Raw genomic sequence first — 7,964 nt, forward strand, 5'->3', positions numbered from 1 at the left:
GAAGAGAAGAGAAGAGAAGAGAAGAGAAGAGAAGAGAAGAGAAGAGAAGAGAAGAGAAGAGAAGAGAAGAGAAGAGAAGAGAAGAGAAGAGAAGAGGCCTGGATCTTCACTTGTTCCTACATCACCTAATTGTTTGCTTCCAAGGTTCTAGTTTAAATTTAAATTAATTATTTTTTTCTTGAAACTTTTTTTTCCTGTAATGAGTTTTTCTTGGATCTACACCCTTTGTGGATTGAAAGCACTATTTAGATGACTGTTGTTTCTTAGGAGTCATAGAGCATTTCCTTGATATCTGATGTCCTTTAAATATCTCCTTGAGATAAGCATAAGGGTGGTCAGGCCCTGGCACAGGGTACCCAGAGAAGCTGTGGCTGCTTCTGGATCCCTGGGAGTGTCCAAGGCCAGGCTGGATGAGGATTGGACCAGTCTGGGATAGTGGAAGATGTCCCTGCTCATGGCACAGGATGGAACTGGATGATCTTTAAGGTCCCATCCAACCCAAAAACATTCCATTCTGTGATCTATCAGATGAACCTCTGGGAGCACCATGTAAATATACTTTCTGCCTCTCCTTTCACTTCATCTCTTTCATTTCATCTCTCCATTCAGGGATATCCTTTCCATGCTGGTCTCCGTGCTGGGGGATGAGGTTTGCTCCAGCCCCAGCTGGGAGCAGGGCTGACATTGCAGCAGCTGTACAGTCCAGCATGGAAGAATCCCCCAGAACACAGAGCTGTTAATTTTTGATCTCCTTTCCTCACAGACACGTTGAAATGGCTTAAACCATCCTGAATCTCATCTGCTGAAGTTTACAAAATGTTCAGGATGATTTTCAGTGACCCCAAGCCCCCTCTGCAGAGAGGTCTCCACAGAGCCACACAAGGCCAATAGCTCCTGCTCCCCTGTGCATGACTTGGCTGAGAAACCATAGCAGCACCTCGCCCCCTCCTTCAAGGAGGGGATTCCTCCTGGGTAATGAGCCACACACTTCTAGGAAACTGACCTTTGGAAAGGCCAGGACTTCCTAGCAGCATTAAGGGCTGCATTTCTCAAGAGTCATCTGTACATTTTCACTCCCACACCTTTTCTGGGGGCATAAAACAGAGTTTAACCCACCTTTTACCCCCATCTCCAGCCCTCCAGAGGGGCAGTGAGGTTGGGTTTGTGGGTGTGGGTGCAGAGGGCCATCTGCTCCAGCCTCATCTTGCCATTTTCTCTCTCGAGAAAAATTCCCATCATGACTTTTTAACTGCAAATATAAGGAATAAAAAGTGTCTAAAACACTTCTGGGGCTTTGAAAGCTAATGGACTGTGATAGAGCAGGGAATGCAATTAGAAGGATGGGTACCTATAAACTAATGAGTTCTGTATTATAAATTGTATTCATTTAGACATTTATTAATTTTAAATATCTGCTCTTGATTACATCTCACTGCCAGCATTGGACTCTGCTCACAAGGATGGTCCCTGTGCTTTGCCCAGGTTTTCATGGAATTTGTTCTGATATTCACCCAGTTCCCAAGATAGCAACCTGAAAATCATTCATGAGTACATCCTGGGTCTGTATCTGGAAAAACAGCAGAAAAATAGAAAAAAAACCCAAGAGTTTACAAGAAATTAATTATGAATTAAGGTCTGGAATCTGATGACAAAGAAGTTTGTAGATTTTCAGGCTTGGGGATTGCAACAGAGATAGAGATAAGAAATTGCTTTGACCCTTTTTTATTGTTGTTTTGCCCTGAAATAAATCCAAGGTAATATTTCTCTCTTGAAGATTCTTAGCTGATAACCCATCCCATACTGGTTTATGGCCTGATTCTAAAGATATCAGTGCACAAGCTGAAAGCCCTTCTACCACCTGATTGCAGAGACAAAAAAATATCAACCACATGCTGTCAACAAAATGTACATTGGAAAAGAAATTACCCAGAGCCACAGCCTGGGTTATTTTCCCCTAAATCCATTATCTCCGTGTACTTCTGTTATATATTTTCCCACTTTCTCCATTTTATGAAGTTCCCTGCTGTTGGTGTGGCTTTTAAATACCTGAAATAAAATTGCCCAAACCCCACTCTTTGGGTTTTTTTCCCATGCCATTGCTGAAGACATTTATAAAAATTCATCCCCTCACGGAAGACTGGGTCAGGCCATGGGCAATCACAGCCCTGGCACCCCCATCCTGCTCCACACTGAGGCAGGAGTGAGATGTAGATGTAAACAGGGAAAGGATGAGAGCACCAGGGACAGGTTTGACTGGAGAAAATGAGACACAAAGTCTGTTAGAATCAGGGAATCACAGAATTATGTAGGGTGGAAAAGAGCTGCCAGACCACTGAGTCCAACCTGTGACCGATCCCCGCCTTGTCACCAACCCAGAGCACTGAGTGCCACATCCAGTAATTCCATGGACACTTCCAGGGATGGAAGCTCCACCACCTCCCTGGGAAACCCCTTCCAACTCCTGACCACCCTCTCCAAGAAGAAATTCTTCCTGGTATCTAAATGTTAACAGATTCTTCTGTCACTTCTCCAGCGGCCACTTCATTGATTGATTCAAGTGCTGAGGGAATCAAGAGGCTAAAGACCTTTTTTTGGCATGGAATGGGCTTCCCTCCACAAACAGGAGGAGCTACAGGTTGCCCAGAAAGGGTGTGGAATCTTCCTCACTGGAGATATTCCAGAAGTGTCTGGATAAAATCCTGTGCAATGTCTTCTAGGATGGGCCTGCTTGAGTGGGGAGGTTGGGCCAAATGACCTCCAGTGGAGCCTCCCAACCTTACCCATTCTGTGTTTCTGTGATCTTTATCCTTAGGAAGGTCCAGCAGATCAAAAACAACCTTTCCTTGGTCACTCACAGGGAGATGTGACCTTGTCCTCAACTTGGATGCTGAGACTTGAGCCAGCAGAGGGGAGAGAAATTAAAACAAAACTTCAGCTTCCAAAACAGTGATGGGATCATTCTAGAAGGAAGCCTGGTGACACAAAAGTGACACTGTTGCTTATACAGACAGAAAAATAAAAAATATTCCTGCCTGACAGAACAGTTCAAGTTTCTACACAAAAACATTTCCACCAGACACAAAAAGTCCAGAGTTGAACTCAATCTGTCACTGTGTGAAGGAATCCCAGCTTCAGGTTTCATATCCTGCTCTGGTCAGCCTACATCTGTGTCAATATTCAGAGTAAACTACTTTGTGTAACAGACCTTGATAGGGCTGGTCATAATTCCAGGAGAACTGGATTTTCACTGGAAAATAAAGTTATATAGGAAAGAGCATTTGTTACAGGAATTTACAGCAATATGGAATATTTAAAGCCTTTCTCCCTCATATTTCCCCATTTGACATGGCCTCAAAGATTTCCTGGTTTGTGCAAGACAGAGCATTTTAACTGGAAACATTTAGAGACTCTCAAGATTATGAATTAATCTTGGTTATTAAGTAGCTTATGATGACTTTCCTTGAAAGGGAGTCATCAAGTTCTACTCTCTGTTGAAGTGTCCCTTTGATTAAACTTCATCACCAGGCTCTTCACAGAATCATCAAATGGTTTGGGTTGAAAGGGGACCCTGAAGATCCTCTCATTCCAAACCCTCTGTCATGGGCAGGGACACCTTCCCTAGATTGTGACTCAAATCTGCTAAAAAAAAAAAAAAGTTTTCAAAAGTCTTAACAGTTTGGTCCTTTTGAAAAGTGAGAATAGTTGTAAATTCAGCATTTTTTATGAAAATATATGATTTTTTTATGAAATAACTGTTCCTATTGCCTGCAGTGAAAATACTTCTGATGAGAAGGCTACAAGAATAATGCTTGCTGCCAAATACCCTTTCAAGAGAGTGCCAGATGTCCCAACAGCAGCATCTTGGAAATTGTACAGTTTGGGGCTTTTTCATCTGTGAAAAATTTCCAAAAGGAAGTACCTGAGTTTCTTTCCATTCTGAGAAGCCAAAGGGACAGAAAAAAACACATTATGAAGACAGAGCCAAAGACATTTGACTTCATGATCTTGGAGGTCTTTTCCAGCCTCGATGATTCTGTGATATTGAAAGCAGTGAGGCAGCGACATCTTGAGGAAATCCCTGCTCACTCAACCCTTTGGTGGCACTCCAGGAGTTATGGGATGAGGAATCTTAGCTTCTTGTCTTTCTTACTGATCCATTGTTCTATCTCAGTATGTCTTCTGTTTGTATATTTTAACATTCACCTTAAAAGAGCCCTTAAAGGAGCTCATCTACTTTTTATGAATTATAACTCATATAAGGTCATTTTTATAAATTCAAGCCTTTTTTTCCAGTCCTCCATCCTCTCTGTCCATCTCACTGTAGGGAATCAAGGAAAGACAAAGCAGGGGGTCAAAGATCCTGATGACCAGTGCTGGTGGCTCTGTTTAGCCTCCAGGTATTTCAACAGAATTAACAAAAAAACCTCCCTGACATAGTGAAGAAAGTTCAGTGAGAGCCATCAAGGTGGTGGGGGAGTTGGATATGGGGTATCCAAGGAGAGATGGGGAGAAATTTGGATTATTCCATTTGAGGAAGAACAATCAAAGGGATCTTATCCCCCCTAACAGGTCCTTGCCCTTCCAAAGGGGTTTTGGGACCAGAACAATTGATACCCAGACATGAAGCCACCTCTCAGAGCCCACCATTCCTGTCAGCTTTGCAAACATGGGATAAAGGAAAGCTGCAGCTACACTTGGAAGAAGTATAACTTTGAAGATACTTTGAACATTCATCCAGCAAGGAAAGACCACTGTGCCACGGCTCCTCCACTGCCCTTCAGCAGGTGGGAGGGCAAAAGGAAATGTCCAGGAGCTGCACATCTCAGATCCCCACAGAGGGCACACCCTGACCCCGGTGTGATTTGAACACACAGCCTTCTGATCTGGAGTCAGACGCGCTGCCATTGCGCCACGAGGTCGGGGATGGGGCATTTTCTGCTCAAATATCATCTTGGAATTTGGGGCATTCTCTCAGGGAATAGGAATTTTGTTTCACCTGACAGAGGGGTGGCACCATCTTTTCCTGCCTTGCCTTGCTAAACAAAGAGGGCTCTAAATGAGACTTCAGAGAAAGAAGGACAAAAATGGCCACTGCCCAGAGCCCTGCTGAGCTTCTCCCAGGGGAAACAGACTCCTGGATGTGGTGTCTCCAGAGGGACAGGAGAAATGGGGGCCCAGCACCTCCCTGGGGCCAGGGGCCCCATTCAGCTGGAAGATGCATGGATATCAAAGCCTTGATTCACAGGTGACAGGTCACAGCCAAAGTGCAGGACAGAGCAGGGAGGTGTGCTGGGTGTCTGCGGCACGTTGCCTCATGAGGAACCGTTCTCAAGGGAGTGAAGGGCTTCTCTGAAAAGCGGAAAAAGCTTCACAACTGCAGGCTCAGTCACTCCTGGGGGACCTGGACTTACCTCCATGTGATATTTCCCTGGGATATCAGTGTGGGGTGGTACAGTCGGTCCAGGGGACTCCTGGAGTGTTTAAGGACAATGATTCAATTTAAGATGATGGAAATAGAGAGAAGTTCCTGATGAACACCATAAGGAGTTCTTTCAAGAAAACAGTAAAAACAAGAGTCTGGTCTATCCCACCTCAGAGGGAGGATGAAGATTAGGCCAGGTGAAGATTATGAAAGGAAGGGTCCTGAAATGAGGGAAGAATGTGATAATGACTGGAGACGGGGACCATGGACTTCCCAAGGGCAGAACACTCTGGGACAACACAATTTCTTCCTTGATGGCCAAATGGACACTGAGGAACATCATTTATCTTGACTTTGGTTTCACCTCTGACAAGGTCTCCCAGACGTGTCCCCACAGCAGGACACACACACAGAGCAGCTGAGCTCAATCCAAAGGCAAAGCAAAGAGCCAGGACCAGGCACTAACGGGGTTGGGGTCAGGGGTTGCTGGTCCAGGGCGTCCTTCACTGCTGGATGCTGAGCTGGGTGTGCTGTGGGGTCTGTGGTGGGAGCAGAGGCTGTTCCACAGAAGGAAGGACAGGGGCAGCGTGGCAGGGACGTGGGAGTGACGAGGGGACAGGGCCAGTGGCGCAATGGACAACGCGCCTGACTACGGATCAGGAGATTGCAGGTTCGACTCCTGCCTGGCTCAACACTTTTAGCCCACGGAAATTCCTCCTGCTCCCTTTCTGAGCACCTTCTTTCTCCTGCCCATCATCCATCCTCCCCCAAGCTCCTGATGTCCTGTCCCACACTCCAAAAGGGACAGGGATGGGGGCCACGCCAAAACCAGGGGCACCACAGCGGAATGCAGGTGCCTCCTGAGCTGCTGTTCCACAGCCAGGACAGAGCCAGCACTCCCAGGATGTCCAGGCACCTCATGTGCCCTGGTCCCCAGCCCCCTCCAAGGCTCACACTGGTCCTGCTGCCCTTTGTCAGTGCCTTGCTGAGTTCTATTCTGGAAGCAGTGCCGTGCTCACAGCTTTGATGTCACAAAATGATGTTCCTGTAATGGTGATGTTGGATGGATGGGAAAAAAAAGCCTGGAAGGTTAAGGACCTCAGGAAGACAGCTGTCCCTTGTCACCTCCACCAGTTTCAGGCAATCCAGGCAGGACTTAAACCTGCAGCCTCAATAGTCAGGTGTGTTCATAGTCCATGGAACAACTGGGCCCAGCCTCTGATCCCACCTGCTGTCCTCACTTCAGGACCACCTGGATTTATTGGTGGTTGAAGGGAAGCAGCAGGATCTCACCTAGCTCCCACCTGCCCCTTCCATGTCAGCCTTGCCCTCCTCACCTGTGGTCCCACTGGTTCCACACCCAGGAGAGGAGATGCCTGTACTGAGCTCCAGGCTCAGCTCAGCTGTTCTGGCTGGTTGGAGAGCACATCTTGCCTTCCTCCTGGGATGTGTAGTTAAACTTCCCAGCCCATACAGAACTCTCTGGAGCTGTGGTGCCCAGTGGAGGGGAAAGCTTAGCCCAAGGCCACCTCCACTTGCTCCAGCCTGGTGACAGAGGCGTGGGCAGGTGATCTGTAGCAAGATCTTGATTGATGGCCAATGGGTCTGGGCTACCCTGCACATGGACACCTTCCTGGCCCAAGCCACAGACACGGTAAAGGTGCAAAACAGTGGTGACAGGACCATGAGTGTGCAAATGCAGGATGAAGTGACAAAAGAACATGGAAATGGTAATTTTACATCAAATGACAGTGATTCATGTTGGAAATGGGTGGTCTCTAGTCCAGATTTCTGCTTAATTTATGACATGCAGATCAGGACTGCATGCTCAGACACTGAATATCTCCAAGGATGTAGAGGCCACAGCTTCTCTGAGCTCCTCTCTTAGTGATTTACCATCTCCCAGAGAATTTTTTTGCCAATGTATCCAGTCAGAGCCTGCCCTGATAGGAGGGAAGTTTTGTTGTGCAGGAAGCCCACCGAGAAGGGACAACACCAGAGAGAGGCAGGGCTCCATGGAGGAAGGTGTCCCCTGTCAGGGTCAATATGACAGCCAGGCTGTGGGCAGGAAAACTGCGAGCCAGGCAGGAGTCGAACCTGCAATCTCCTGATCCGTAGTCAGGCGCGTTGTCCATTGCGCCACTGGCCCAGCCCTCCCGGAGCTCTGGGGGCTTCCCATCGCTGGATGGGCTTTGTGACAGAATTAATTCAGTATAGAAAACGTGATCTTAGGAGATCCCTGGGAAGCAGGGGATCTAACCCCTGCTCAGAGCACAACCGTCTTTGACATCAGGTTGTAGTCAAAATAAATACTCTTAAATAACTCCAAGGATGGAAACTCCAAAGCTTCTCTGGGACCATGTCCTGCTGTGAGACCATCACTGTCACATGCAGAACTCGGCAAGGCACTGACAAAGGGCAGCAGGACCAGTGTGAGCCTTGGAGGGGTCTGGGGACCAGGGCACATGAGGTGCCAGGACATCCTGGGAGTGCTGGCTCTGTCCTGGCTGTGGAACAGCAGCTCAGGAGGCACCTGCATTCC

General features: G+C 47.3%; 3 non-coding genes across 3 annotated transcripts; 1 reads left to right on the plus strand and 2 right to left on the minus strand.

The window, feature by feature from the left end:
• Positions 1 to 4,847: 4,847 nt before the first annotated feature.
• On the minus strand, positions 4,848 to 4,919 carry TRNAW-CCA. Its single transcript has one exon. It is a non-coding gene; the product is annotated as a tRNA-Trp (tRNA).
• Positions 4,920 to 6,040: 1,121 nt separating this feature from the next.
• On the plus strand, positions 6,041 to 6,113 carry TRNAR-ACG. The gene has a single exon. It is a non-coding gene; the product is annotated as a tRNA-Arg (tRNA).
• A 1,385-nt stretch (positions 6,114 to 7,498) lies between these two features.
• TRNAR-ACG lies at positions 7,499 to 7,571 on the minus strand. The gene has a single exon. It is a non-coding gene; the product is annotated as a tRNA-Arg (tRNA).
• Between the last annotated feature and the right edge of the window lie 393 nt (positions 7,572 to 7,964).

The sequence above is a fragment of the Parus major genome, chromosome 3 (assembly GCF_001522545.3).
Source record: "Parus major isolate Abel chromosome 3, Parus_major1.1, whole genome shotgun sequence".
NCBI classification, from domain to species: domain Eukaryota; kingdom Metazoa; phylum Chordata; class Aves; order Passeriformes; family Paridae; genus Parus; species Parus major.